We start from the raw sequence: 7,580 nt of genomic DNA, 5'->3' as shown, positions 1-7,580 counted from the left end.
AGGAGGCACAGAGCATACACACAGTGCTGCTGTTATTATGTTGCTGCGTGATTGATTGAGTCAATAAGACACAGACACACACACACACACACACACACACACACACACACACACACACGTACCAAACCTCACATATCCACCCCCCCCCCCAAACTCGAGCTGTGAGCATTGTATGACAAGCTTCCCTCAGTGAAGACGACAGCACCTAAAAAGTTTAAGTTAAAACTGAATCAAATTCCAGCTTTAATTTGTGTGTCAGCCCAGTTGGCAGCTGTTCAGAGTGTGTTGACTTCACATTAAAGGCCCAGAGTAACATGGGTAACACACCACAAAGGAAAGATCGTCGCAGGTACAGAGTGAATGAAAAGTTTGCACAATTTGTACGATTCATTACTGCTGATAGGTTTTCTGCTCGGATTTGCTGCCTTGACTACAAAACACAGCTGAGAGCGTCCGGTTGGAGCTTGTATGTTCAGCTAATGTGTGGAGTTTAACCTCTTACGGCAAAAGAAAAGAAATGGGGCCTGCAAACCTGTCACTTTTTTTAGAGACAAGTTCTTCGACAGCCTGAGAATTGCAGCTGAAGTTTTATCTCAACCTCAGCATCGTAGCTCCACCGTCTGCTGCTGCTGCATATGAAATCATCTCATGGTCTGAGAGCCTCAGTCCCATTTAATGTCTTGTTTACAGCGATTTGTTCTGCTGTGTTTGTGGGTTCGCTTAACTGCAGTCAAAGTCCAAAGCTGGAGAACTGCTAACAACATGCAGATTCAATCTATCCAAAGATTTATTGCCTAATCTTACCAGGAATCTTATAGCAGGTGAGCTGATTGGAAACGATTGAGCAAAAATGTGGAAAAATCTTCTAACTGTGGCACCTAAAAACACTGAACAAAGAATCTTAAATGATCGGTTCTTAAAAACACCACACGACAGACTGTGCTCTCCTGTGCAAACCAAGAGTCTGATCTGTGTGTGTGTGATTGAGATGGATTCTCCATCTTGCTTCAACTTCCAGTCAGTGATTCAACCTACTGCAACTGTGTGTGTGTGTGTGTGTGTGTGTGCGTGCGCAGGAGGTGGCCTTTATGGTGGCAGCATATGTCAGCGTTAATCTGATTTGGAAAATTCGCTGGACAGAGAGAGATAGATGGTCAGAACAGAGAGAGAGTGATCTCAGGGAGGGATGATGAAGGAAGAGTGTTAAAGATGGAGGGGGGCAGGGGTTAAGACAGATTGTGTTTCTTGGATTTGCAGTACGGTAAAGTTCAATGTGGGGCAGCACTAAGTTCACACAAACAGACACACACACACTCACACACACAATTTTGCGATTGTTAAAAAGGTTTATTTTTCCTCTTTTGATGGAGAGGTTTTTCCTGGGCTTCTAGTCCTCGTGTCCAGATCAGCTGAACTTGGTCGTGCCGAGATGAAACTGATCTGAAACATTTGACTGTGGAAAAACACAGTAGTGAGATGAACAACTTGACAACAAACACACTTTACATGAACGGATTGGCTTCCACTTCCTTCCCTGATTGTCATAGACATTTGTGCCTTGAATATTGTAGGTTGCTTCTTACTATCGTGAAGGTCCATCAGAAGCTCTGAGCCACCAGCAGTTGCAAATAGTAGAAAACAATGACGTCAACAATAAAGATGTAGGAAATGCCAACTGTAACAATCTCAAGTATATTTGAAAGTCTAACTGCAGCATCGGTATCACGAGCTTCTGCCCTGTTTTGTTTAACCATATGGAAACAGAAAAGTTTGTTTTGTGAAATTTATGCTGCAGCTCAACTGTGAACTGAAATAAAAAGATGTTGTGGACAATAACAACAAGAACCACATCAACAGAACTTAGTTAGAAATTAGTTGGATTCTATTATTTCTGTGAATATAACCATTGTTGTGCTAATTCCTGCTGTTGGGGAGGAAAAGCTTTATTTGCTGTGAATGTCCTCCTGGACCTCAACCCATCCCCACTTACCTCTGACCTCTAACAAACCCAAGCAGCTGGTTTAATCAGCGCTGTGGCAGGCAGATGAGGCGGGGGGCTGATGATAAACCACGCTAATCCACCACATTAGATACCAGCACACTCCGCTTTATTTCCCCTTTCGGCTGCGACATGGCCAGTCCGCTGTAATGGCCATCGTGGGATTAAGTGAGAGCGTTAAGCTACTTCTCGCTGTCAGCGTGAACAACAGCGTTAAGACCTCGGCGGGAGGCGGCGGGAAAAAACAGACATTTAGATTTAATAAGGTGACACACTGGGAAAACAGCCGGAGGCGAGGGAGGGGTGAAGGTACAAGGCGTAATCCCGCCACAACAATGAGGCTCACACAATTAAAACTACAACAACGTCTGTCAATATTAGTATGAAGACAGATAGCAGCCGTCATGTCACTTTAATCCCTGATAAACCTGCTTGTGTTAATCCTTCATTTACTGCTGCGAACTGCCACTTCCAGTGCACAACAACCCACGAAGGAGTTTATTTATTTTTCTTATTAAGTCCAGAAAGTTCAGTTAGAAACTTCATCGTTGGATCTGTGTTGCTTCACTAAAGTCTTTTGTTATTATTATTATTTTGCATTAAAAATCAGCCAAGAGTCACTTGACTTTACATACGTATAAACATTTGGCTTTTTGTCAGCTCCATGAAAACCGAGTTTGATTGTGAGGAAAATAACATATTGCAGCAACAATATGACAACGAATCACTATTTGTAAAGCTCAATATTCAGCTGTAATGAGCAAGTAACCGTTTCATATGTGTAGTGATTAGTGTCACATGATCAATACTGTGATCATCAGTGTTTTAACACACAACATTTTGGGCAAATGTGGTAAAAGTACACAAAATAAGTGAAGGTGCATGTACTTGCACTACAAGTAAAAGCACCTCTTCAACTTCTTTATTCAAGTGGAAGTTACAGCTCTAAAGTGTATTTAAAGTTTAAAAGTACAAGTACTTCTCTAGCGAACTACATATATTTAACAGATTTGATCAACAATCTTACAAAAGTATATATTATGGCAAGACAATGTATCAGAATCATTACAAAACATGAGCAACTGATTTCTGTTATGATAGAGACTTGATGTTAATTCTACATTAAACATCATCATTTAATAACTGATCATATTGTTTAAGCTCTGTTGTTTCAGCTCCCGCTTGCTTGGCAAGTGAGTGGATTAAAAACAACAGTATTATCCCCTGAATTGTAGAGAAGTATTATAAAATGCACATACTGCAGCAAAGCACGGGTAACTAGATACACCGACGGGCCACTATATTAGGTACACCTGTCTAATCCAATCCAATCCAATACAGAAGCTCTGACATCAATTCTACTTTTACAAGGTTATAATGTCTCGATTTTTATGTTGAAACTGTCAGAAAGGTCGTGATTCTACTATGTGTTTTTACTGCGCTCAAAGTGGGTGGTGGAGTCGTAATGCAGCGCATTAGAAGAAGAGGCAGTTCTCTTGTTTTGGGGTGCTGTCTAATATCAGGGTCCCGCTTCTCCAACACCATCAGAGAAACAGGTGCACAGAGCTGGGGTCACGTGCAGCATTCGTCTGATTTGTCACATTAGCAAGTCCTGGCAACTGGTAACGTCATCAAGGCAAGAGTTTCTTTTCTACCCCAAGTAAGGTGAGGAAAATACCTACAGGTTTAATACTCATGAACTTCATCAGTCAGGAAGCAGCGAGCCTTCTTTTGACGGACCTGGTCCAACAGGTACTGGGCTCAAACCTCAACTAAACCCTGCTTTCCCCCATTAGAGGCTGGCGAACAGGTAAATCCTTAAATTGGATGAACCCTGGACAGACACTAGCAACCAGTTTTCCAGTCGCTCTCTCGTCAATTCCCAGACTTCTCTGCTGCTCTGAGTAAGTGTTAATGTGACAGCCACTTTGAAATTAGGCGGTGGATTAAATTATGGCTTTAAAAATCCTTTTGGAGTTGCTCATTCAGACGTGAAAAGATTAAGGGGCGACGTTGAAAAGGGATTCTAGTTAAGACCTACATTATCGGAGACTTCAGTGCCCAGACAAAAAAAAGCGCGCAGTGCATTTGAAGCCATTTGAGGATCTGTGTAAATGATTTCTTTGTGGGTGAGGGAATGAAATTATAGAGCAGAGACCAAGCGTCTCTCTCGCTTATCAACCTTGCAAATGGACAGGGGGACGGTGAATCACACACTTTCATTTCTGACAAAAAAAGGCTCAGGGGCAGAGAGCCGAACATCAGGTGAAGTTATTCACCTCAAGGTAATATTTATCGAGACGAGAGAGACGGAGAGAAAGAAGAGGAATTCAGCCTTAGCGGGACCGGAGGATGGATGATGGATGGACAAACAAACTGAGACTTCAATTAAAATTAAATGGAAATATCTCATTTCCCCTTTCGCAGATTGGTTTTATATTGCCTGAGTTTGCTAGCTGGTTACCTCTCATTGCCCCACTCATTTCAAAACGTTGATTAGTTTGGAGACAATAAAGAAATCGATGGCTGTGGGTTGCCAGGCCTGATTGTTTGGAGGGGTGAGGGTCGGGGTGGGGGATGTGTTCTCCCTGAGCAGTAATGTTAGTTCTTGGAGGATCTGGACCTGAAATGAAATGTGACCATCATGTTGAAGGAATCAGTGGGTCTGTGTGAGGGGATTAGTTTAGTTTAGAGTCAAAGGCTCATCCAGCATCAGCATCATCCACCGTAGGGATTACCTGCCTGCACCAGGGCTGCACAAACCATGTGATGCGTCTCAGAAAAACACATTAATGAGCCACACGGTGACACTGCATGTTGTAGGGTTGTCACAGTTCACAATCCTAAAGTGCCTCGAAGAACTGCCTGCATTGACCTGCCTTAAAGCCTTAAAGTCAAAGACGTTTCTGGGTGTAGATTGGTGGATGTGTAATCCCACTTATTCCTGATCAAATACCAAGTATAACTGAAGCTGCTACCACTGTTACCAATACTGATGCTGTGTAAAAGGGATCGGTCCAGACAACTGAGAATGATGGATCCGCACTAGTTTAAAATCTCCAAATTTCTTTCAATACTTACTTTCTGATGAGCGTACTTCTTTATTTCCATTTGAACATAGCTTTCGGTACTTTTAACAACGCAGTGTTTAAACGTGACAACACCAAGTGAAGTCTTACTGACAGTAAGCCAAAGGACTTACTGATGAAGGTCTGTTAGTCCCTTACAGCACAGGTGGTCTCCTCCACGTCTTCTGACTGATGCTTCGTATCATTATCACACCTGTTGCCAAGTATGTGGTTGTTAAAGAGAAACGTCAACGCTCTTCTCGGTGGCTTCAACATGCAACAGACTGGATCGTTTTTGAACCCTCTTTGTGGCAGCTCTTAGTTCACATATGACAGGTGGAAAGAGAATAAGTTCCTATCAGTCAGCTATTACTTAGAAAATCTTTTTCTTTTTTTAAATTGTTGCTTTGCACCCTGTTAACGATGACATACACATTAACCTAAAACCGAACAAGTTAGGCAACATGCAACACGCATCACAACTGTTTTCGAAAAGCTGGCGCTGAATTAGGGATTTCAGGCCGCAACCTGGAGAATCTGACCAGTGTAGAAATGGTGTCATACCATTTGTAGTTTCTGTAAGGAAACTCGAAAGATCAATTTAAAATATTTATGTATTATTTGGTTTTTCAATTTAAAAAAAAAGTTTAATTTGTACATAAGAAAAAAGCTAGAAAAATCTTCAAACTGACCTGTAATTTTTGCTAATCGTGGGGCAGCTTGTCTGAAGAGCAGGGCAGCATAGAATAATGTTTGCTGGCTGGTCAGGATGATTAATATATATTAATAATTGAGGGGATTTACAGAGAAAAGGATTTATTCATCTCACAAGAAGACAATGTGTAATTATTCTAACTTGTTACGATTTTAGTTTGTATAGGAATTCGGGCTTTCAGTAGATTATCATTTACCGTGATGCTAAGCTAGTCAATTTGCAGCAATAGTGCATGAATCTGCAGGCCACACAAAAGCCTGATGTTTGTGGAACACACACGCAGCAGCGCCCCCAGTGGCCACATTGTGGCCTTTCGCAGGTTTGAGGAAACAAAAAGACCAGAGTTACTCTGTTGTTGTCTGTTGTGTTACCACTCCACCAATAACTTCAGTTAGTGCATGTTTAGTTGCAGACCTTTAAAACACTAAACTGTTGATGATGATTTACACAAATGCAGTTAGTGTGGATTGTCTCCAGAGATTTAGATTTTAGAAAAATGCATTTACAAATCCAAATAATTATCAACTGCAAAATACTGCAGACCAAAATGAATGTGCATCAAAGGTAGTTACAAACCCTATATAGTAGCTGGATAGAAGGGAGTGATATGGAAATAGTCAATCTGTACTCGAGGCTAAATGCACTCTGCCTGCTGAACTGCACAAAGAAACACATTTAAACTTCACATTTCCATTTCCATTAGCTGACACTCTCATCCAGAGCGAGTGCAGTGAATTCCCTCTTCACTTTTTACATTTGATGAAAGAAAATGTCATTACACCGAGGGGAGAAAAAATATCACTCCATCCAAACATTTTCCACTGTGTTGCGTTCAGAACAGTGTCAGTGAGCTGTTAACATGTTAATATCTGATCAGTGGCTCCTTCCATAATCTTAAGATGACATAAATCGTTAAATAACAGTGGGATGAAATAAAATCGAAAGCATCAGGCCTGTATTTGAGAAGTCGGAAGTGTTTACGAGTGGAAGATGTCCCGTTCTATCATCTCTGATGAAGCTGTTAGGCTGAAGACGAGAGAAGAAACCAGGAGGATCAGCACAAATCAAACACATAAGGCATCAATAAGGTGAACCTGGACATTAGGAACTTCCCTGCTTTTGCATCAGCAGCTCTAATGCTCTCAGAGTCAGTGAAGACATGCGATAGTGTTTCTGCCTTTATCAGTCTGTTAGAGTGACGACTGTGTCAGACATTGGTCACTTATGTCGGAAACAGTTTCGGTTTCAGTGGTTTTAGTTGGGTATGAAATAACAAAGGAGCAGTGTGGAGACCAACAATAAACAGTAAGGGATAAAATATTTGGTTCAGACTGGAAAAGCCTCTTAATACACATGATGGAAAAGCAAAGACAGTGAGTGGATATTTATACCATTCACTTCAGGCCACTTTATGCTCGGACATCAACATCACGATGTCAGTCCTGCATGTTTAACTTCAAACCTTAAGAACCGACTGTTGCTCTAAGGAGCTCTTTGCATTTTCAGCTAAATTAATTAAAGTGTGCAGCACAAGGAGTTTTCAATTCCAGCAATAATTGATTCCAGTTCGGTCTTCTGGACAGAAGAGCCATGATGCAGATAGCATGTGGGGAGCGACCGGAATTGAATGCCGACCCCCCAACTAGAGGACATTTTGTTTCCCAAAGAATGTTGCACAACAACTGGGCAAAAGTTTCAGTCCCGAGAAGCTGACTGAAGGTGTTAGCATAGCTGTAGCTCATAGCATAAAAAGTTCCAGTAGAATCTAAAAGTTTTATGCAAACTTCTTCTCTCAGTG

The sequence above is a fragment of the Channa argus genome, chromosome 10, assembly GCF_033026475.1.
Source record: "Channa argus isolate prfri chromosome 10, Channa argus male v1.0, whole genome shotgun sequence".
Classification (NCBI taxonomy): domain Eukaryota; kingdom Metazoa; phylum Chordata; class Actinopteri; order Anabantiformes; family Channidae; genus Channa; species Channa argus.
The sequence above is the reverse complement of the archived record's forward strand: the minus strand, read 5'-3'. Positions refer to the sequence as shown.